Consider the following 24,504-nt stretch of genomic DNA (forward strand, 5'->3'; position numbering starts at 1 on the left):
TAATATATAATGAAATAATTATACAACTCACCATAATGTGAAATCAGTGGGAGCCTTGAGCTTATTTTCCTGCAACTAGATGGTGAGAGACAGTGACAGATCATCAGGCATTAGATTCTCATAAGGAGCGCACAACCTATTGTGTGCAGGTCACAATAGGATTTGCGCTCCTGTCAGAATCTAGTGACGCCGCTGATCTGACAGGAGGCAGAGCTCAGGCCGCAATGCAAGCGATGGGAAGTGGCTGTAAATACAGATGAAGCTTTGCTTGCTCACCTGCTGCTCACCTCCTCCTGTGTGGCTTGGTTCCTAACAGGCCAGGGACCAGTATCGGTCCATAGCCAGGGTGTTAGGGACCCCTGCTTTATGGGATAAAGTAAAAAAGTGAAAAAAGTGCAGTACATTCTCTCTACCAAAGCTTCCCAAAAAACATCTAAGATGGCTTTCAATTGACACTATTAGTATGGTAGTACAATAGAGGAGCATTTCAAGATATCTTTTTTATTTTTATTTTTATTTTTTGAGACGGGGTCTTGCTTTGTCTCCCAGGCTGGAGTGCAGTGGCAGGATCTCGGCTCACTGCAAGCTCCGACTCCCGGGTTCACGCCATTCTCCCGCCTCAGCCTCCGGAGTAGCTGAGACTACAGGCAGCCACCACCACGCCCAGCTAATTTTGTTTTTGTATTTTTAGTAGAGACGGGGTTTCACTGTGTTAGCCAGGATGGTCTCAATCTCCTAACCTCATGATCTGCCCACCTCGGCCTCCCAAAGTGCTGGGATTACAGGCATGAGTCGCAGCACCCGGCGTTTTGTTGTTGTTGTTTTTTGTAAATCTCACTCTGTTGCCCAGGCTGGTGTGCAGTGGTGCAATCACAGCTCACTACAGCCTCGACCTCCCAGGTTCAAGAGATCCTCCCACCTCAGCCTCCCAAGTAGCTGGGACTACAGGCAGGCACCACCATGCCTGGCTAATTTTTTAATTTTTGTAGAGATAGGATCTCACTATGTTGTCCAGGCTGGTCTCCAACTCCTGGGCTCAAGTGACCCTCTCACTTCACAAAGTGCCAGGATTATAGACATGAGCCATCTTGCCTGACCCACAATTTTGATTACTAGTCCAAAACAAGCAAACACAAATAAAAAAGGAAAATTACACAGTATTACTGTGACATTTTTGAAGGACACTGAGTGCAGATTCGTTCTTTTCTTACACAAGTTTTCAAATCATCATTCTATAGATCTTAGCACTGCAGCTACTTCATAAATGCTAACAGGACGATAAAATTACTTTAACAATATTTACTAAGTAAGATGGAGTCTCCTACAATATCAGTCTATTCTCCATTTTCAGTCAATATAGTCAACAGGTAAATTCCCTTTTGTCATAAAATTTCTATTTCTATTCTTTCCATCATTAAACCAAGTGGTAATGAAATGACAATTTATAGTCCCTGCTGTCACCAGGAATAATCTAATCCTTGCTGCCCACAGTCTTTATGCAGAAATGACAGAGGCCTTCCTTCCAGCCCCAACTTCCCCCAGAATAAATGGACACTTAGGGATCACCCAGAGCTTGCTGTCAACTCTAACAAGAATTTCCCTGGATAATTATGTAAAGCTCAACAACAGTGTAGCAAATAAAATTAAATATAAATCAGATATATTTATACTTCCACTAATTAAAAGTAACAACTAAGAAAAGTTTATACCACAGTCTATGGAGCATTGGTTTCTGTATTAGCAAAAGATGCATAATAAGAACATAAGAAGAGACTAACAAATTTCACATTGTATGTTTGCTTCTTTCAGTTTGGGACATGTTGATGTATTTTAAAATTTCACACTAGAAGGAATAGTCCTCCTAATTTGTTTATGGACCTCTGAATCACTAGCTGACCTGAAACTGGTAGATCAAACTTCCTGTGGCCCATTGACCTTAGAAAAAAATTATTTAGTAAATATTTATTAACCAACTACTCTCTCACATGCACTATTAAATAAATAAGTGCTGGAAATGATTTATATCACCAGTAGAAATTTAGAAACCACTAATTCGTTTTCTGACTCTTAGCCATTAGACATTCTTCCTCAAAGCCTTCTCTACTCAATGAGATGAAAAGTAGTAATATGTAAGTATTAAAAGTTATTAACATAATGCTTTTAATTTACTCATATTTCATGAATTCTATTTTCAAACACAAAACCTAAGAATATATATATAACACTGCTAAACTTCAAAACAGTAATGTGCCAATTAATACATGTTCCAAAAGTTCTTTTAGTATACCAAATTCTAATACACCTGCATGTTCAGCAGCATGATGATATACACTGGGTGCTGTCTAGTTGTACCGAAAATCTTCTGGTACAAATATGGCTGTAAGCTGAGTTTCCCCAGTCCTCCCCAACCTGTGAATACAAACAGAATCACACTAATAATAAGAACCCAAATTCTATTGGCTCTTGTCGCCACCTAGCAGAACCTCGGCACCTTATAAAAGAATTTCTCAAGTGCTTCTGGAAGTTGAGGTGCTCTCTGAAGTCAGTTGCTCTCTAAAGTCAGGTGAATTCAGGTGTGCTCGTGAATACTCCCACTCTGGCAGGGCATCTCCTATGACTCTCTCCAGCATGCATGTCACCAGATACTACTATCCCATTACCCACATGCACTCTCTGCCAGGAGACACTGCTGGTCTTCTGCCACCAGAGGTGCTAAAGATGTGTGGTGGGATAGAGACACTGCCTGAGCTCTGCCTAATGTTGACTAACATGGACATGACAACCCACTCAAACGTACCAAACTCATGATGTTTCTGTGACTTTGTTCCACAAAATCTTAGATTTTGTTTGTGGTTTAATTTTTACAGGCAACTTGCTCCTCACGGTAACCAGACCTCTATTACTGGTAAGTGGTGCCTGGCTCTTCCTCTCTTCAGTATCTTTGGAGGCTCCTCAGTACCTTTCACAAATATTTTACTTTAGGTGCTGGCCCATGCATCTATTAGATGTATGTACACATATTCAACGCATACTAGTTTCCTCTAGAGAAGGTCTCTTTAATCAAGATTTGGGGTTTATTATTTTGAGAGAGATAATTTTTTGATTACAGCAAGTCATTATATTTCTTCACTAGTTATATAATTTTACCAAAATAATTTAAAGTATGAAATCCTACTCTCACATAGTAAATGAATACCTGAAACCAGGCAAACAGAAACACTTATATTTAATGGTGTCATAAGTGATTTGCAAAATATTTTAATTCATTGGTAACCCTTTGGGCTCTTACTCAAAAGGAAAGAAAAAGAAACTTAGAAATTAATAACATACACAAGAGTTCTGTTTCACCTGATAATTTTTACCTGGCTAAATGCAAGTACAAGAAGTAATTGATAGTAGGTCTCAGGCTGTTTTTCTCTGCTGAGCTCTTTATTTCTATACACTTATTCCCCAACACGCACAGTGGTTTTCTAACTGGTTATCAATCTTAGCAATGGCAGGTAGCCTTTCCATTCTGCTATTGTTTGAATGCGTCCCCCAAAGTTCACGTGTTGGAAACTTAATCCCCAATGCAACAATGTTGGGAAGTGGGTCCCAATAAGAAGTGATTTCGGTCATTATGAGGGCTCTGCCCTCATAAATGGATTAATGTTGTTATTCTGGCAGTCGGTTAGTTATTATGAGAGTGAGTTGGATATAAAAGCAATTTTTGCCCCCTCTTGCCCTCTAGAAATCTATTCCCCTTCCACCTTGCACCAGGGGATGACACAGCAAGAAGACCCTTGCAAGATGTCAGCTCCTCAACCTTGGACTTCCCAGCCTCCAGAACTGTAAGAAATAAATCTCTGTCCTTTATAAATTACTCAGGTATTTTGTTACAGCAGCATAGAATGGACTAAGATGCATACTACAGTTTAAGATCAAGAGTCCTGAAACGTGATACCAATCCTTGCTTTATCCCCTCACTTGTTTCAGCACTCCCTGATTCTGGTGAATATGTCTGGGCTGCTTGTTAGCAAGAAATCCTAATTCCATTGCAAAGCAGAATCTTCACTCCTTCCATTCTCAAAGTCTTGGTTCACGTTTTGAGAGGTGGCATAACACTGCAGTCGAGAGCATGCACCATGGAAACAGATCGCCCAGGCTCCACTCCCGGCTTCCCCACTTATCAGTTGGGCGACCATGGGCAAGTTACTTAAACTCTCTAAACTCCAGTTTTCTCATTATTGGAAGGGGGGTGGTGATAATAATAGAAACTTCCTTAGGGTTGTTGTTAGGATTAAATGAGTAACACCTGTAAAGAAATTAAAACTATTCTGCTGAGGATGTGAGGCAGCAAAGCAAGCAAGGTTTTTTAATAGTATACTAAATACCATTATCTTACCCTAAATTTAAAAGCACTCTCCGGATATGTGGTCAGTGGCTGAGACATTGAGCAAGTATCTCCCTAAACCTCTGTCTCTTTATCTATAAAATGGTACTAATTGAAATAAAAACATGTAATTTACTTGGCAATTACCTAACATGCAGTAAACATTAATATTAGCTCTTATGTCATCTGTAAAAATAATCTGTAATTATGTCTGCTTTACTGGGATATTGTAATAAGATAACATAGGTAAAGTACTAGCATAATGATTTAATATTTATTAACCAAAGGATTAATATATAGTTTTCTTTTTCTCCACACTTGCCTTTTTTTCCTTTTGAGGCAGGGTCTCACTCTGTCACCCAGGCTACAATACAGTGGCATGATCACAACTCACTGAAACCTCAACCTCCCAGGCTCAAGCAATCCTCCCACCTCAGCCTCTCCAGTAGCTGGGACCACAGGCATGTGCCTCCACACCTGGCTAATGTGTAAATTTTTTGTAGAGATGGGGTCTCCCCGTATTGCCCAGGCTGGTCTTAAACTCCTGGGCTCAAGTGATCCTCTTGCCTTGGCCTCCCAAAGTGCTGGGATTACAGGCATGAGCCACCATACCCAGCTTCCACACTTGCCTTTTAAAGACCATAGGATTACTGATCATTTTTTCCTGAATTGCTTTTACTTTTCCTTCCTTTGACAGCTATACCTGGAGGTTTGAGCATTGCAGAGAACCTATGATTATATAAACTCTGTCTATTACCAACACCCTCCACAAACATACCATTGATAAGCAAGTCTTTATTGAATGTGAAGATTTATCAGGGTAATTCTAGTTCAAAAAAGGTAGTCGAGTTTCTGGCAATATAGCTGACCAAGTATTAGGACCAATCTTCCCAACTAATGACTAAAAATGCTGGATAAAATATAAAAACATCTTCAAGAAGGCATCCATATGAAAGCAAAAGAGAAAGCAGTACCTAAGAAAGCAACACTGAATCAGCTATATTCTCAGGGCATTTGCCGAACTCAGTGAACTTGAGCATAGAGTTTTATGCTCTGGAGACAGAAGACACAACTCAGGGACCACCCAAGTTGGAGTATCCTATATTAGAATCCTCAAAAAACAGGGGCCCAAAGGCATACACTCAATGAAAGAGGGCACTAAAATAAACTATCCACTTTCACCCCTGCTGGAAATTGCATGGAAAACTAACAGTCTCAAAACTCGGCAGTGTGTAGAGTGGGGGAAAATTATACCCTAAGAATTTGTAACCAAAAGCTGACCCTCACACAAGTTTGCACAGAAATTCACACTTTTGAAGCAACCTAAAAAAAATTTTTCTAACATGAAGTCAATATTATGCAAAGGGGTCTTAAGCTAGTATATCCCAGGTACCTAACAAAAGCAAATGTAAATCCTTGTAAGAAAAGGATTTTCCTACAAGGATTGTCCCCTTTCATTTCAGGACACAAAATATCTTCATGGATAAAATTTCAAGGAAAACTAAACAACTCAAATGTCAAAATTAGTAATACACAGGAGTCAATGTTATAAGTGAGAACCAGCAGGAAAAAAAAAGATAGCAAAATAGGACCCAAAAAATGTTAGATACTTGAATTATCAGATACAGAGTATTAAAAGGTATGTTTAACATGTTTAATATCAGAAACTTTAAAAAGTAGCAATTGAAATTGAGCACTCAGTTGACAGATTTAACAACAGATAAAACATAGCATAATAGAGAGAATTAGTCACTAGAAGATAAAAAGAAATTATCAAGAATGAAGATCAAGGAGACAAAAGAACTTAAACATTGAAAGGAGCACAGATAAATTGAACTTTATCAAAATTTAAAAACACTTTTTTGTATCAAAGGACATTAGCAAGAAAGGGAACAAGCAACCTACAGAATGGGTGAAATATTTAGAAATCATAATTTGATAAAGGCCTAATATCCAGAATATACAAATAACTCCTACAATTCAATAGAAAAAAAAAAAAGACAAAAAAATTTAAAAACATGCAAATCAGGAGGCTGAGGCTACAGTGAGCCATGATGGTGCCACTGTCCTCCAGCCTGAGTGACAGAGTGTGAGCCCATCTCAGAAACAAAAAAAGGGGGGATGGCGCAAAGGACTTGAATAGACATTTCTTCAAACATATACAAATGGCCAATAAACATATGAAAAATCACTAACTATATTTCCAACAATCAACAACATAAAAAATAAAATGACAATTTGAAAACAAAGTAAGCAGATGCGCAACATCATTAGTCATCAGGGAAATTCAATCAAAAGGACAGTGATATGCCACTTCACATCTACTAGAATGGCTACACATCTACTAGAATGGCTACAGTTTTAAAAAACTGAAAATAACAATGTTAACAAGGATGTGGTGAAATTGGAACCCTCACACATTGCTGGTAGAAATGTAAAATGATGCAGCAGCTATAGAAATATTTGACAGAGGCTGGGCACGGTGGCTCACGCCTGTAATTCCAGCACTTTAGGAGGCCAAGGTGGGCAAATCACCTCAGGTCGGGAGTTCAAGACCAGCCTGACCAACATGGAGAAACCCCGTCTCTACCAAAAATACAAAATTAGTCAGGCATGGTGGCGCATGCCTGTAATCCCAGCTGCTCCAGAGGCTGAGGCAGGAGAATGGCTTGAACCCGGGAGGCGGAGGTTGCTGTGAACCAAGATCACACCATTGCACTCCAGCCTGGGCAACAAGAGCAAAATTCCGTCTCAAAAAAAAAAAAAAAAAAAATTTGACAGAACATTTTTCCTCAAAAAGCTAAACATAGAATTATCATATGAACCAGCAATTCCACTCCTAGTTATATACACAAGGGAACTGAAAGCAGGGACTGAAACACATATTTGTAGGGCAATGTTCACTGCAGCATTATTCATAATAGCCAAAAGTTGGAAATAACCCATATATATGTGTGTATATATATATGGACAGAGAGAGAGACAATAATAAAAAGGAATGCATTTTTGATATATGCTACAACATGAATCTTGAAACCATTATACTAAGTAAAATAAGCCAAGCCCAAAAGGACAAATATTGCATGATTCCACTTACATGAAATATCTAAAATAGTTGAATTTATAGAGACAGAAAGTAAATTAAAGATTTCCAGGAGCTGGAAGGAGTGGGTAATGGGAAGTTATTGCATAATGGTTTCAGAGTTTTCATCTAAGAAAAATTTTGGAAATTGTGATGATGGTTGTCCAACATTGTGACTGTAATTAATGCCACTGAATTGTACATCTAAAAATAGTTAAAATAAAAAATTGTGTGTTATATATACTTTAACATAATTTCTAAAAATTAACAATGAAATAGATCAAAAGCCATTAAATTGTACACTTTAAGTGAGTGAATTGTATGGTATGTGATTTATACATTAATAAATTTTTTAATGGAAAGAAAGCTTATATTCATTAAGGTAGTAAGCTAGATTGCAGAAACAGATAAACCCAAAACACAACATTACTCAAACCAAAATAGAAGTTTATTGTTACTCTGTCACATAACAGTCCAAGTTGAGCGTTCCAGGTCTGTGAGTACTTCTCTCCCTGCAGTGGTTCAGTGACTGCAGCTCCCTCCATCCATCTGAAGACTCTGCCATCCTCTGAGCCTGAGGCCTCCATATTGTCTGTATTCAGCTAACATTAGGGGAAAGAGCATAAAGGGGACACATTACTTCCTAAAAGCCTTGGCCTGAAAATGTTCATGCACATGGCCACACAAAGATGTAAGGAAGGCTGGAAAATGTAGGCTTTAAATGCACTTAAAAGATTATGATATTAGAGTAAGACAGGCTAACATATGTCTAAACAGAGTTCCAAAACATAAGAAAGGAGTGAGAAGGAGGTGGCAGCAATAGTTGAGGAGATTATGACTAAGAACTTTCCACAACTGACGAGAAAAAATAACCCATAGATTCAAGATTTCTACAAATCCCAAATAGGAAAAATAAAAAGAAATTCACACCTAAGTACATCATAGTAAAATCACAGAACCTAAAGACAAAGATATACTAAAAGCAGCCGGAGAAAAAAAGATAGATTACCTTAAAGACAGTGAGACTGACAGCTGACTTCACCAATAACAATGTAATCAAGAATGGAGTAGAATAACATATGCTGAGAAAATAATTATTAACTTGGTAATCTATATACAGTAAATTATACTTTTTAAGAGAACAAATTAAGAAGACATTTTTATGACAAATAAAGATGGAAAACATCTGCCATTAGCACACCCTCACTAAAGATGTTTGCAAAGGAATAAAGAGAAAAAAAAGCAGTAAATATTTAAAAAGTTAACTACATAAAACAAAATATTATGCGGGGTTAAAAAACACGATAGAATGAAAATACATAACAACAATAGCACACAAGGCATAATTGAATTTAAAGTGTTCTAAGTCTTATATTATTGGGGAGACCATAAAGCAACTAATGAATTAAGCATGCAAGCTAAAATTTTTTTTTTTTTTAATTATACTTTAAGTTTTAGGGTACATGTGCACATTGTGCAGGTTAGTTACATATGTATACATGTGCCATGCTGGTGCGCTGCACCCACTAACTCGTCATCTACAAGCTAAAATTTTTTATACCACTGAAACACAGAAACAAAAGGTACAGCTTCCAAACTAGCAGAGAAAAAAAATAGAATATGAAAAAATATAATTAATTCAGAAAAGGACAAGGAAGAAGAAAATAAGTGGTATAGAAAATGTGGAAAAAATATAAAACATAGAAGGCAGTAAAAACAAATCTAAATATGTCTACAATTATAATAAATATAAATAGACTAACTGCTTCAGTTGAAAGACAAAGTCAAGCCATTTTTTTTTAAATCTTGCTTTATTCTGTTTATAAGAGACAAGTGTAAAGCTTAAGAATACAGGAAGATTGAAGATATTAAAGTAAAAATGTAGACAAGAATGTATGAAGCAAATACTAAACAAAAGAAACCTGCCAGTTCCAGTAGACAAATGTATTTATAGACAAATAAATATTATTGAACACAAAGACAACCATGACCTAATTATTAAAATTTTAATCATCCGGGAGATATTAATTACATATTCATATATGTAATTATTCCTAATTACAGCCCCAAAATATATAAAGTAAAATTGACAGAACCACATGGAGAAACTGACATATTGAGAGATTTCAACACACTTTCAGAAACTGACTACTGAAACAAGGCATAAATACTAGTAGTTTTATAGAAGATTCAAACAACACAATAAATAAATGTAAACTAATGGGTATATATGAAACTGTCCTCAATGACTCAACACTGCTTTTTTCTTCTTTTTTTCTTTTTTATTTATTTATTATTTTTTTTGGTAGAGTCTCACTCTGTCACCCAGGCTGGAGTGCAGTGGCACGGTTCAAGCGATTCTCCTGCCTCAGCCTGCCAAGTAGCTGCGATTACAAGCACATGCCATCATGCCTGGCTATTTTTTTTGTACTTTTGTAGAGATAGGGTTTCACCATGTTGGGCAAGGTGGTCTTGAACTCCAGACCTCAAGTGATCTGCCTGCCTCAGCCTCCCAAAGTGCTATGATCACAGGCGTTAGCTACCACACCAGGCCTTCAATGACTCAAAATAAACATTTTTCCCAAGCATTCATGGAATATTTTAATCAAATGTTAAACTATAAAGCAGCTTCCAAAAATTAAAATATATGTATAAATATATATCTATATATTATAGCTTATAATATATATCTTATAAGATATATATTAATTATATAATTATATAAGATATATTATATATCTTATAAGATATAATATATTATATATAAATATGTATATAGTATCACACACAGACTGGGTTTCTGAAAAGATAAATAGTATCATACAGATCAAGCTCTCTGACCACAATGGATTTGCAACCCAAAAAAATACATAATTAGAAAAATACCTATATGTTTGGAAATTTTAAAATGTCCTTCTAAATTACTTAAGGATCAAAGAAGATACCATAATGAACATCAGGAAACATTCAGACCTGATAACAAATAAAATATTACATATCAAAACTTACATTATAAGTGAAAGAAAGAAGCTAAAGGAAACTTAGAGGAAAATGTATAGCTTTAAATGTTCAAAGTATAAAAAAAGAAAATCTAATAAGTAATGAAAACTATATACATCTTAAGAAGTTAGTATAGGAAGAGCAGAATAAACCCAAAGAAAAGAGAAGGAAGGAAATAATAGAAATAAAAACTAATGGATAGGAAATAAAATATTTAATAGTCAAAAGTTGGTTCTCTGAAAAAGCTAGTAAAATTTACAAACTTCTTATAATAAGAAACAAGAGAGATGACCCAAAAATTAAAATTAAAATAGTATGGTTATGAAATGATAATATTACATAAATGTATGACATTAAAAGGGGGCATAAATTCTAATGCTAGAGACATAAGATAATTAGGAGATGTATGAGCATTATTCCAATAAACTTGAAAATGTAGCTGAAATGATTCCTATAAAATAGAATTTATTTAAACTGACTCAAGAAGAAAGCAAAAACTGAATGGTCCTATAACTCCTAAAGGAATTTAGTCATTAGTTTAAAATCTTTCCCTAAACGAAGGATGAGGTCCAGGAGAGTTTATTGATAACAACCATTCAAGAAACAATTTCAATTTTACGCAAACTGTATCAGATTATGGCAAAAAAAAAAAAGATACTACTCAACGCATTTTCTAAAGCTAGTATAACCTCGATACCAAAATTCAACACTGACATTCAAAAGGAGGAATTTGCAGACCAATCTTACTCATGAACATAAATGCAAAAATCCCAGATAAAACACTAACGAACTGAATCCCTCAAAGTATTAAAATTACACACAGACACACACACACACACGCACGCACTATGGCCAAATGGGTTTATTCGGAAATCAAAGTGAATTAAAGAAGAAAAAAATATAACTGACTACATTAACTATTGAAAGAAAATCATATGACTATCTCAACAAATGCATAAAAAGCATTTGATAAAACTCCAACAATCCTTTATAGTAAAAATTTATAGTAAACTGTGAATTAAAGTGAACTTCCTTACTCTGATACTAGACATCTACCCAAAAATTTGCAGCAAACATCATATTCAATTTTGAAATTTTGAAAGCATTCCATTTAAATATCATAAGTAAGTTTCTGTACTATCTCTATCTACTTCGACGCAAGGTTATGCTGGATACTCAATACAGTACAAGAAAGCAAGGAAAAAAATAAAAGGTCTAAGGATTCAGAATGAAAGAACAAATCTGTCATTATTCAAAATTGATATGATTTTCCATAAAGATAAATTATTAAAATTAAAAGTTAAATAAATATGCTAAAATAAAATCATTATTCAAAATTGACTGTATTTCTAGGCATCCATAATAAGCAGAAAAAAATTAAAAGACATTTATTATAGCATCAAAAAATATGATGTGCTTAGGAATAAATCTACCAAAGATACACAAGACTTTAGGGAGAAAAGTACAAAACATTATTGAAAGATATTAAAGAAGACTTTAATTAATGAAGAGATATACAATGTAATAGGTATTTTTCAAGAAGGCACGGGAGCACAGAACCTTAGACCAATGGAGCAGCATAAAAAGTCCAGAAACAACCCCACACATAATTGCCATTTAACATATGACAGAGGTGCTGTTGAAGGTCAGTTGGAAAAAAATGCATTAAAAAAATAGTGCTGGAACAATTTGTTTCAATATAAAAAAATTAAATTGACTCCTACCTCATGCAAAAAACAAAAATCAGTTCCCGGTAAATTAAAGACCTAAATGTGAAAGGCAAGAATGTAAAACTTTTGGAAGACGATATAGTAGAACACCTTTATGATTTCAAACTAAGATAGCTCTTAAACCAGACATAAAAGATTTGTTATAAAGGAAATTATTGACTACATTAAAATCAATGTCTTCTGTTTATCAAAAAGCATTATAAATGGTGAAGGGACAAGCTCAAACTGAGAGATGATTGCTACATGCTAACAAAGTATTAAAATGCAAAAAATATTTTAAATGTTTGCAAATCAGTAGGAATGACAAACAACCAAGCAGAAAAATGAGGCATAAGTAGTCCATAAACACAAGAAAAGATGTTCAAACTCATGGCAAATCAGGGAAATTATAACCTCAAAAGACCATTCGAAAATTGCCAGACGTAAGAAGTGTGATGAAATTAACTGTTTATGAGGTTGAGGAGCAATGAGAATGCTCATACCCTGCTAGTGAGAATGTAAATTTGTACAGCACTTTTGGAAAACAGCATGACATTACCGAGTAAAATTAAATGTGCGTATTCAGGTACTCTATGATTCAATGTTCCCACTCCTAAGTATATATCCTAGAGAAATCCTGTATATGTGTACCAGGAGACATGTAGAAGACAGTGTATAACAGTATTGTTTACAATGCAGAAAACTGGAAAAAACCTAAATGCATTCAACAGACTGGATCAATAAGCTGTGGTATATTTTCATAATAAAATATCATCGAGCCATAAAAATTAGTGAGCTACAGCTACAATCATCAGCATGGATGGATCTCAAAAATAAAATGTTAAATTAAAAGAAGTCGCAGAAGAATATGTACAGTATGCTTTTATTTATGTCAAGTTCAGAAACAATCCAAACTAAACAATGCAATTTTTAGGGGCATAAATAGGTAGTAATGAGCATAAAGAAAAGTTAGGAAGGGATTAGCAAAGTTCAGAATCGTGGATAGTTTCAGGGAAGGAGAGGGACACATTCACTTCTGGAATATGGTACCTGTAAAGTGTTATTTCTCAACCTGGATACTGGATCTAAAGTAATCCCTTTTCTTTTTCTTAAACTGAATGCATATATCTTTATACATTCTTCTGTATGCCTGCTCTGTTTTATAGTAAAAAAAAGTTGTATAACATTTGCCTATAAAATATGTTTTATAACATTTGTCTGAATTTTCCAGACAAAATTTTTTTCTGAATTACAAGAATAATTATTTCAGTTTCCTCTTCTGGGGCTTGAAAAAGAGAGTCACAGAACTTGAAGTGTTCCCTATTACAAAATTCAAATAAGTACTTGTATGCACAATCCTTGTTTATTTAGCAATAGGTTTTAATTAGGCAGTGTAGGTTCTCAGAGTCACTCAAAGTATACTCGAAAATTATATCATAGCCCTTTTATTCTTAATTGCATTCATGCTATCCAAGAAATAACACTGTAGAGCAGTGCTGTCCAATAGAAATATATCATAAGCCAACTATGTAATTTATTCTTTCTAGTAGCCACATTTCAACATCTGATCAATTTTTTTTCTAACTATTAATGAAATATTTTACATTCTTTTCCCTACTCAATTTTCAAAATTCAGTGTGTATTTTACACTTACAGCACATCTCGATCCGGACTAGCCACATTTCAAGTTCTCAACAGCCACATAAGGCTGGTGACTACCATACTGGACAGCACAGCCTTATAGTCTCCAGATAAATAATGATCCCCTTAGCTTCAACTTTAGAAGTTAGCAGGAGAGAACCACCCACCAAGCCTCGGGGTCTATTAGGCCTCCAAACTACAAGAAAGATTTCTAATTTTAGCATGAAGTAGAGGTAGGTACCTTATTCACACAGAACAATAGAACTGCTCATTTTTATCACATCTTTTCTCTTTATATCCCTGAATTTCCTCTGAATTAGGCCTAACAGGAACTTCTTGTAAACGGGAAATAATAATGCTTTGGAGTTCTTAAACCCATTTTCCTCAGGAATCTAAAAAATTTTAAGAATACTGGTTCATTAATCAACAGACTAACAACAGTCTAGACATACTCTGCCATTTAAATTTATGTATATTTAGAAAAATCAAGCCTTAGAAGAGAATGGCTAACATCCCATCTAGAAACTGAAACTGAACCAAGGTCTAAGATTCGGAGCTCCCCTGAGCCGACACCCTGAGCACACATATATGTTCCTTTGGGTTATTAGATTTTCTTTTGGTTCCAATCATTCACAGTTAATTCCTTATATTATTTCATATTTCACCTACTCTACTTCATTTCAATATTCTCCCACCCCTTAGTTGTCTGAAGGAACCAAATTTAATATGCTGAGTCTTGGCCTTAAATACTTAGTAATGTTTCCAAGAGGAAATATACAATTGCCAAAAGGTTTTGTTTCTTTATTTTTTAAAGACCAGTTATTAAAATTTCTGTAGAACGACTTTTGTAGCAATAAAAGCCAAATATTGACTAATTACCAGAGAACTAGAGAATGAGATCATCAATATTTATGGGATTTTTTCTTCTGATTCATTTTCAGTATTTTGCATAAGAAACCTGAGTTTTCTTAGTCAGTGTTGTTTAGTAAGTGTATTCATTTTCCAGTAGTAAGTACATAAAGGTGCCACTAATGAGAACCAAGCATTGACTTCCTGGGATTCATTTGAATGCTTATATACACACCATTTTTCCAATCTTTCCCAATTTTTTAAACTGTATTTTCTCCACAGCAGTACAAAGTATTATTTAACTAACCTCCAACACATTGGTTTTCTGGCTTTCAGATTTCATAACCAATAGAAAAATAAATGTTTTAATTAAGGAACTGGCATAACATTGCCAATTTCTTATTTTGCCAATTACAGTTATAAAATAATAATTAAACTCTACAACTTATTTTATTACCATCATTTCCTTCAAGCAGTGGTTCTCAAACTAGCATGTGTCAGAATCACCTGGAGGGCTTGTTAAGGCACAGATGGCTGGGGCCCACCTGCAGAGCTTCTGATTCTGTGAGTCTCAGAGCCCAAGTATGTGCATTTCCAACAAGTTCCCACGTGACGCTGCTGCCACTGCTCTTTGGAACCACACTTTGAAAACCACTGCATTAAAGAGAGGACATTTCAGGAGCAAAAAGGAAGACAAGAGGCAATCTCAGAATAAAAAAAAATCAATTAAATTAAGTAAATTTAGCTTTATTTTTTCTACTTCTCCCAGGTCAGTTTCACAAACAGTAACAATGTCTCTGAAGTAACATTTAGAAACTTTCTGATAACTAGCCTTAGCCAGCCAGCCACATGTAGTTATTGAGCACTCCAAATATGACTAGTCCAAATGGAGATTTGCTCTAAGTGCAAAATACACACTAGATTTTAAAGATTTACTACAAAGGGCATGGTGGCTCAGGCCTATAATCCCAGCACTTCAGGAAGCTAAGGCAGGAGGATTGCTTGAGCCCAAGAGTTTGAGACCAGTCTGGGCAACACAGTGAGACCCCATCCCTACAAAAGATTCTGAAAATTAGCCATGCGCGGTGGAGTATGCCTGCAGTCCCAGCTACTGGGGAGGTCAAGGCGGGAGGATCATTTGAGCCCAGGGCATCAAAGGTGCAATGAGCTCGGATCACGCTACTGCACTCCAGCCTGAGCCACAGAATGAGACCCTGTCTCAATCAGAAAAAAAAAAAAGACTCATTACCAAAAAAAGAGAATATATTTCACTAATAATTTTTATACTGATTAGATGTGGAAATAACATTTTATGTATTCAGAGTTAAAGAAAAGATATTAGAAAAAAAAAATTTTTTTTTGAGACAAGGTCTCATTCTGTTGCCCAGGCTGGAGTGCAGTGGTGCGATCTCGGCTCACTGCAACCTCCACACCCAGGGCTCAAGCCATCCTCCCATCTCAGCCTCCCAAGTAGCTGGGACCACAGGTGCATGCCACCAAGCTCAGCTAATTTTTTGTATTTTGGGTAGAGACAGGGTTTCACCATGTTGCCCAGGCTAGTCTGGAACTCCTGAGCTCTGGCAATCTGCCCACCTCAGCCTCCCAAAGTGCTGTAAAGGCGTGAGCCATGGCAGCCAACCAGAAAACTGTTAACTGCTTTGGGAGGTCAAGGTGGGTGGATCACCTGAGGTCAGGAGTTCGAGACCAGCCTGACCAACATGGAGAAACCCTGTCTCTACTAAAAATACAAAAAAATCAGCCAGGCGTGGTGGCGCATGCCTGTAATCCCAGCTACTCAGAGGCTGAGACAGGAGAATCGCTTGAACCCAGGAGGCGGAGGTTGCAGCGAGCCTAGAGTGCACCATTACACTCCAGCCCGGGCAACAAGAGTAAAACTCCGTCTCAAAAAAAAAAAGGAAAAATAAAGAAAACTGTTAATTGCATATGTGGCTCTTATAATTCCATCAGGCAGCATTGCTCTAGAGCAATGGCTCTCAGTGTAGTCTCTAGACCAGCAGCATCAATATCACCTGGGAACATATGAGAAACACAAATCCCACCCCAAACCTATTGAATCAGAATCTCTATGGATAGGGATCAGCAGTCTACATTTTAACAAGCCCTTCAAGAGATTCTGATGCATGGTAAAGTATAAGAACCACTGCTAGAACAGTGCTTATCAAACTTTAATGTGCATACAAATCACCTGGGGATCTTTAACAATTCAGATTCTAGTTCAGTAGGAACTCAAGATTCTGCAGCTATAACAAATGCCACATAATACTGGATACTGGTGGTTCTGATCATTCTTTGAGTGACAGGGACCTACTTGTAACATTTACTCCTTATTGAGCACTCTAACCAATATCCAAAACAAACAAATCAGCACACATCCCTAAACTCCAAAGGATTCCCACCTCAAGATTCCAGTTAGGCTGCTCTAAGGGAGAGGAATTGTGATTCACTGACAGAAGGAATTTTGTCAAGACTCTGAGAGATATAAATTCTTCCATTTAATTGTTTGCATTATCAGAAAACCTGCCATGCTCATCTAATAAGAAAGCATGTGTTCGTATTCCTATTTTCTCCAGTAGGTTAATGGTGATTCAATATATTTAGAGCTGGAAGCTACTTCTACAAGCCTGGAACATTTGAATGAAAAATGGGCACTCTGGCTGCATCTCCCTTGGCAAAGTGATCCATTTAATCAGCACTGTTGTTTATATCTAGAGAGTGGGTTTTAATCTGAGTTACTATCTGCTGGCTTTAACTCAGAAAAGGTAAGTAGGATAAGAAAAGAAAAGAAAAGGAAACTCTTCTCTTGAGCTGCACTGAGTTCATTTTTTGTTTATCCTTCATGACAAGAGCCATGTAACAAGAGACAGAGGCAGACTTTCTCAAATTCTGCTTGATTCCAAGGAAACTCCACCATACATCTGAGAAGCAGCTGCTCCCATATTTGAGAGTGGTGTTATTTTTTCTGCTTTCCCCCCATTCTCATTTTCCCATTATATTTTCTCCACAACGTCTATAGTAGACAAATATAGAAAAACAGACATTATTTACAAGCGTCTGGAGAAAAAAAATTTTATAATTCAACTGAAATGATAGAAAGTGACTAATAATTGTTTAGCTTTTATCATGTTTTTTATGTCATGTTTTTTAATAAACCAGAGGGGAAATCTAGGAAGTTAGGAAACATGTCTTCTATAAAACTTCTTTAAATTATAGAAAGCTTCATTTTTTAAAACCAAAGTCCATCTCTTTTATTGTTTATTAACCACTTTATTGTTAAGTATAAGAAGAAAAAACACAAAATTAAATGGGTGAGTTGGGTTTTTAAGGTAAATGTGATTTATTACCCTTCTCTGTCAGTTTTGATAAAAAACCTATATGTGGTACATAATTCATGCTAGGTACAAGAATTTGCTATAAAATAAAGTTTTGGTCTATATACATATGCATACATTTTTTTTCAACATTTATTCATTGAGTTAAAGGCAACAATTAAATTCTACTTATAAAATCCTTAGTCATGAGAAGTCAGTCCATTTTGTGCCTAGACCTTATGGCCATTTCAAGAGCCATATAATGCCAGGCCAATAAAATTAAAAACTTGTTACTGAGATCTGTGAAGATTGCTCCTATGTTGCTATAAATATAAAACAATCATTTATTGTTTAGACACAGAAAGTGAAAATAAGTTCTATAAATCATTGGGTTAGCTACCATATGGTAAAAGCTTAAATTCAATATTCATTGTACTTGAAAACAGGCAATATGTGTCTTTTGCATGAGTTTAGATAGTGATGTGTGATCATAGTGGGGTAAGTGTTTCTGGCAATTGAATTTTCCAGGAAAGGGAAAATGCTTTGTGGGGTCAATTGAGGAATGTATAAGGTATCCTGAAGAGCCGGGACATTTAACAGGCCATCTCTTGGGGTAGGACACTCAGGGTCCCCCTGGTCACACAGATCACTGGAACGAATTGCTGTTACACAGACCTGGTGTTGAATCCCAGATATCCTTAGTTACGAGCATGTTGACTTTGAGCGAGTCACTTAACCTCTTGGTATTCCAATTTCCTCAATTCAAGTTGACCATGAGTGAATAGCCATGTTTTTCCCAGAAATTTCTAGATAAACCATTTTCTTCCTCAGACTCCAGAGCCCTGTGAATTTTAGATCCTTTTAAAACTTGGGAGGAAAACAGCTACTTTCTGTTGGTGTTGAATGTATTATAAATAATATGTGTAGAGTCCCTGGAACACAGTTAGTGCCCACTAACCGTGCTGCGCAAATGTTCAGGAAGACAGGAGGAAGGCAATCCAGGAGAACTGACAGAGTTCTCCTTGCTTCTCTTCCCACTCCGTCCTACGTAGTGACTCTGAGCCTTTGAACTCCGGCTGCTGAAAAATGGGAGAGATACTTATTTTCTTTGATTAAACCACTGAAGGTCTGTGTAATTTTTTGAATGCCATGGGATTTTCAATTCACTCAAAAACCAGTGCTTATGCTGCTATGTTTTCATTACACATTTTCCTTACTTTCCCCAAATCCTAGCTTTATCCACTCTTTCATTTATTTGTGTTTACTCACCAAATCTTTAACACTACTGTGTTAGATTTTAATGCAAGAGGAATTTTTTACACCTGCATTTCTCTAACTTCCCATATCTGAGGAAGCACCTGAAACACAGAGCTCAAGACCAGCACCACTTAGCTAAAAGTCTGGTCAAAAGATGACATTGATGATAATTGTAAATGAACTGACTATAGGGTCCAAAAGATTCCATGTTGCATTCAGAGTAAAATGCAACATGGCTTTTTGTGTGGCTCCTGCTGACCTCTCTAGGAACACCTCCCCCCACTCTGCACCAACTATTTTAGAGAGCTCAAGCATCTCTTCCTCCCAGAAACATTCCTAAAGTCCTAGCCTCCTCCCCATCTCCACTGTATCTATCACAAGGTACTCTAATTTTCTGCTGAACTGATCGCTCCTCCTAGAGGCCAGTGGTTCTCAAGCTTTATGGAGAATCAGATTTAGTGGGTCTGGGGTAAGGCAAGAGAATTTGCAATTCTAACAAGTTTCCAGGGATGCCAATGCTGCTGGATAGAGATCACACCTTAAGAATATCTGCTCTAACCTACCAGTTCTAACAGGAAAAAAATCCCAATTTACTTTATTTTGTATCCCTGATACCTAACACAGTATGGCATACAGTAGACAGTCAAACGACATTTGTTGAATAGAAATAATGTATGAACTAGTGAATCCCTTGTTATTTTGTGTTGAATGGAATGACAAATTGGTCTCCAAGTGTAAGAACCCAAGACACTCCTCCATCAGTATTAAGTTCCCTCTTATAATAAGTAGAGGGAAAGTGCTCCTCTCCTGGCCTCTGAGCTCCAGCATACTATCTGGTGCTGCTGAAAGTACAACTTGAAAATGCAATTTATTTTAGACAGGTTCTCACTCTGTTGCCCAGCCTGCAATGCAGTGATGCAATCATAGCTCACTGCAGCCTCAAACTCCTGGACTCAAGCGATCTTCCTTCCTCAGCCACCCAAGCAGCTGGGACTACAGGCACATACCACCACACCTGGCTACAATAATTTTTGCATTTTTTGTAGAGATGGGAGTCTGATCTAAATTTTATTTTTAATACATAAAATTATGAAAGGCTTGATTTGGCTGAAGACAAAAATGTAAACAAACCTTCTCTATGGTTAAATATTCCTTCTTTAATAGTATTCATATGCAAATAAGTAAAAGAAGACAAGATACTGGCATTAGAAATATGTCTTGAAGGCCACTAAGTTTATTTCAAAAAAAGTATGAAGTGCTCTTTCCCAAGATCAATACCTTAAATCAAGTTGACCAAATTTATTTGATAATCTGAGAGTTTTGTTTAAAGTACAGATACCCAGGACCCTCCTGTGGAGAGTCTAAATTTCAACAGCATATAATGGGGCCCCCAGAAATCAGTCTTTTTTAACAAGTTTCAGGTGGGGCCCACATAGTGATTGCTTTAAGCTGCCCATCAATTAACTAACTAATTAACAGTCAGCTAGTACTGAGAACCACTGCAGGAACTCACGTAAAAATTTTCTCATGAAACTATTTTTGGCCTAATATTTTTCACCTGGAACAGGTTAGGTCATGGTGCAAAAAGCCAGATTCTCAATCTGGAATGTTACTTTCTTGCCCTTTGGTTTCCTGGAGGGAATAAATGTGTAAGGCATTTCTACCACAGATCAAGTTTTGCGTCATGACACAATGGGGCATGAGCCACTCCAACAATAACAATAGAACCATTAGTCAAAAGACCTCAGGAAAAAGGGAAACCTGTCACAGGATGACGACAATTACCCAATTATTCTGAACATAAAAAGTAAACCTTTAATATTTGTCTTATGGCATCAGAACTATGGCATGATCTGGAGAAGTAATTAGCATATTGGAATTTTATGCTGGTACAATGTCAGGGTAAAATAAAGGTGGGCTCTGGAATGTACGGTGGGGAGGGTGGAACTAGAAACGGTCTTGCATTTGAGTACAAATATGGTGGTATCAACAATTAACTTTCCGCTAAAAAATAGTTTTCCTGTTTATACGTATGTACTGGTAGAAAAAAATTTGATGTTGTTAGATATTATGTTTGGAATAGAACTTCCTTTGAGATAAGGTTATTTAAGATGATAATTTTAATTCAGAAAGTGAAATGTTCTATCTTTTTAAAAATCAGATTATCTTGAAATCATACGTGCTTTCCTACCTCACTTCACTCACTTGCCTTCACGTTAAATCTCAAGAATAAAATCCAAGCATTTCAGCAAATCACTCTACATTGACCTCTGCCCAAAGATCTAGAGGAGGCCAGTCAGGCTTCGAAAGGACTGAGGTACTTCGGTTCATTAAATTGTTTAATATGAGCACTAATTTTTACAATCGTGTAATAAAAGTAGGTGTTTTCCAAAATGAACCGTAGACAAAGATAGAAAAGAACATATGCTTCTAGGACACACACCCATGGGGACTTTACAGCTAAGAAGTCGTTATTTTGCTTAAAATTAGTGTTGCAAAGTGCCATTCATTGTTAGCATAGCACCAGCACATAGGAGTCACCAGATGAATGTTTGATGACATTAGTTTTCTTTTATAACTGCCCATGTCTTTCATTAAACAATGACCATCAAAGAAATTATTTCTTACAAAAGAACAACTTGAGGAATGAGAGGCTGCAAATGTACAAACTACAGTTCACTGCGTTTTTAATAAGAATTTTGAGAACAATAAAGATTTTATATCCAAATATATTATGAAAAAATGAATGCTAATGCTATGTTAAAAGGTTACCACACTAGGTTTATTTGCCTCTTTCTTCTTTTCTCATATCCTAAGTCATAGGCTTTAAAACAAAATCAGGTCTGAGATTCATGTAATCGTCCCCATTTTAGTGTCTGTGCCATCTTTGGGCATCACTTGGTCCTGTCCGCCAGTGATCATGAAGGGAGCCTGGTCTGCACTGGCTAGGAAGGGAGGCATTGCAGCAGGCTCTGCCTCGGTCCACGCTTCACTCCCACCCGATCTCCCACTGACTCAGCTCATCTTCAACATCTTGTGTGGAAGATAAAATCATTGTGATGTACAGAAAAATCTACACCGAAAACAGGAATAAGAACAACCTCCCTCTCTCCTATCACCTGAATTCACATGGCTACTTAAAGTTAGTAAATTCAATAAAATTAGAGTTTAGTTCCTCAGTTGCAGTAGCCACACTTCCAGTACTCAATAGCTGTCTGTGCCTAGTGGCTATCATATTCATTATTGCAGGGATAGGAAGGTCTATTGGACAGCGCTAGTCTCCAGAGGGCCAGCTAAGGAGGGGAATAACGGTCCCCTAACCACTTGACATGTTGGCCAAGGAGGAGGAAAGAAAGAAACAGTGTAGTCCCCTTTTTTCCTCAGAAAACTGTTTTACTTCCACCAAAACTAGCCTGAGTGGATTCCATCCTTTCTCTTCCCCAAATCTTTCCTCCTTCCTGACCACAGTGGGGAAAGAAGTGGTAGTGTGTGAGAGATTTTGAAAGCAAGTTTAAAAAACCAAAACAATGCATATATCTTGTATTTCGAATGGGCCAGGCACATTGGCACAGTGGCTCATGCCTGTAATCCCAGCACTTTGGGAGGCCAAGGTGGGAGGATCACCTGAGGCCAAGAGTTCAAGACCAGCCTGAGCAAGATGGTGAGACCCTGTCTGTAAAAAAAAAAAAAAAAAAAAAATTAATTAGCCAGGTGTGGTGGCACACACCTGCGGTCCCAGCTACTTGGGAGGCTGAGGCAGGAGGAACCCTTAAGCCCACAAGTTCTAGGCTGCAGTGAGCCGTGATTTTGCCACTGTGCTACAGCCTAGGCGAGAGAGACAGACCTCATCTCTTTTTTTTTTTAAGTGATATGCCTGCATTTGCATTGCTGGCTCATGCTTGAAACCAGCTCACTGAGGTAACTTCTATATGGAAGTTGCTCCTGTAATCCCTAGGTGTTCCACATGGGCACATTGATTCAATTGAAGTTATTTTAGTAAGGCAATCATCATACTGATTGTTACTTGGAATTCATATTCATGCTGCTTTAAGTAATAGCCTTTAACTTAATTTCAAAGCTTTAAAATAATTGTTTTAATATTGATGAAGACCGGTCTTGCTACTAATCTTAAATAAAAATCTTATTGGCAACAATCCTACATATATTAGAATATAAAAAGAATAATAACCAATAGTAATGAAGTCATTTTTTTCTTCTTCATGTCTGAAGAGCACACCCTTCTATTTCCAACACACATGGGTGAAGCTGAAGAGACTGACTATGGTAGACATTAGTAACATTCCCCCGTATTCAAGTGTTCTCCACTTCAGGACACACAAAGATTATAATTCCCCCATCCCCCTTATTTTATACATAGCTATGTAATTATTTCTGGCCAATGAAATGAGAAAAGGAAGTGAAATGCATTGTTTCCAGGCAAAAGCAGTAATTGGCAGTTTGTGACCCCATTTTTCTCTTCCTCTCTTTGATGAGCTCTGAAGTACTGCAAGGGCAGGTCACTGTCTGAAGATGGTCAAACCTCCATCTCTCTAAAATATGATCTTCCTCTGCTGGCATAAGAAACTGTTAGTGTTACTTTGAGATATGAAACCAGATTTTTTAATGTGTCTGTCAGTTAAATACCATTATTTAATTCTTTTAGGGCTCTTTTTGAGAGTTAGTCTCCAATAAAACTCTATTAGGATGTGCTATGGTTGTTTTTTGTTTAAGGTGGAAACAGAGTTTTGCTATGTTGTCCAGGCTGATCTCAAACTCCTGGACTCAAGTGCTGAGCCTCCCATCTCAGCCTCTCAAAATGCTGAGCCTCCCATCCTAGCCTCCCAAAATGCTGAGATTACAGCATTTGTAATGCCACATTAAATCTTGTGTCATGGATTTAATCATACACAAACACATCAGGCTGAGCGTGATGGCTCATGCCTATAATCCCAGCACTTTGGGAGGCTGAGGCAGGCAGATTGCTTGAGCCCAGGAGTTTGAGACCAGCCTGGGCAACATGTTGAAACTCTTTCTCTACCAAAAATCACAAATTAGCTAGGCGTGGTGCGGCACCTGTAGCCCCAGCTCCTCAGGAGGCTGAGGTGGGAGGATCACCTGAGCCTGGGGAGGTCAAGGCTGCAATGAGCCAAGATCCCACCAACCTGGGCTGTGTGCCTGGAGCTGTCCTTTCAGTACCATCTGAAATGTCATCCGTGCCCTGACACCACTGCTGTATATTATGTGCATGTAGGTGAGCTTCATGTG

Source organism: Pan paniscus, chromosome 13 (assembly GCF_029289425.2).
Source record: "Pan paniscus chromosome 13, NHGRI_mPanPan1-v2.0_pri, whole genome shotgun sequence".
NCBI classification, from domain to species: domain Eukaryota; kingdom Metazoa; phylum Chordata; class Mammalia; order Primates; family Hominidae; genus Pan; species Pan paniscus.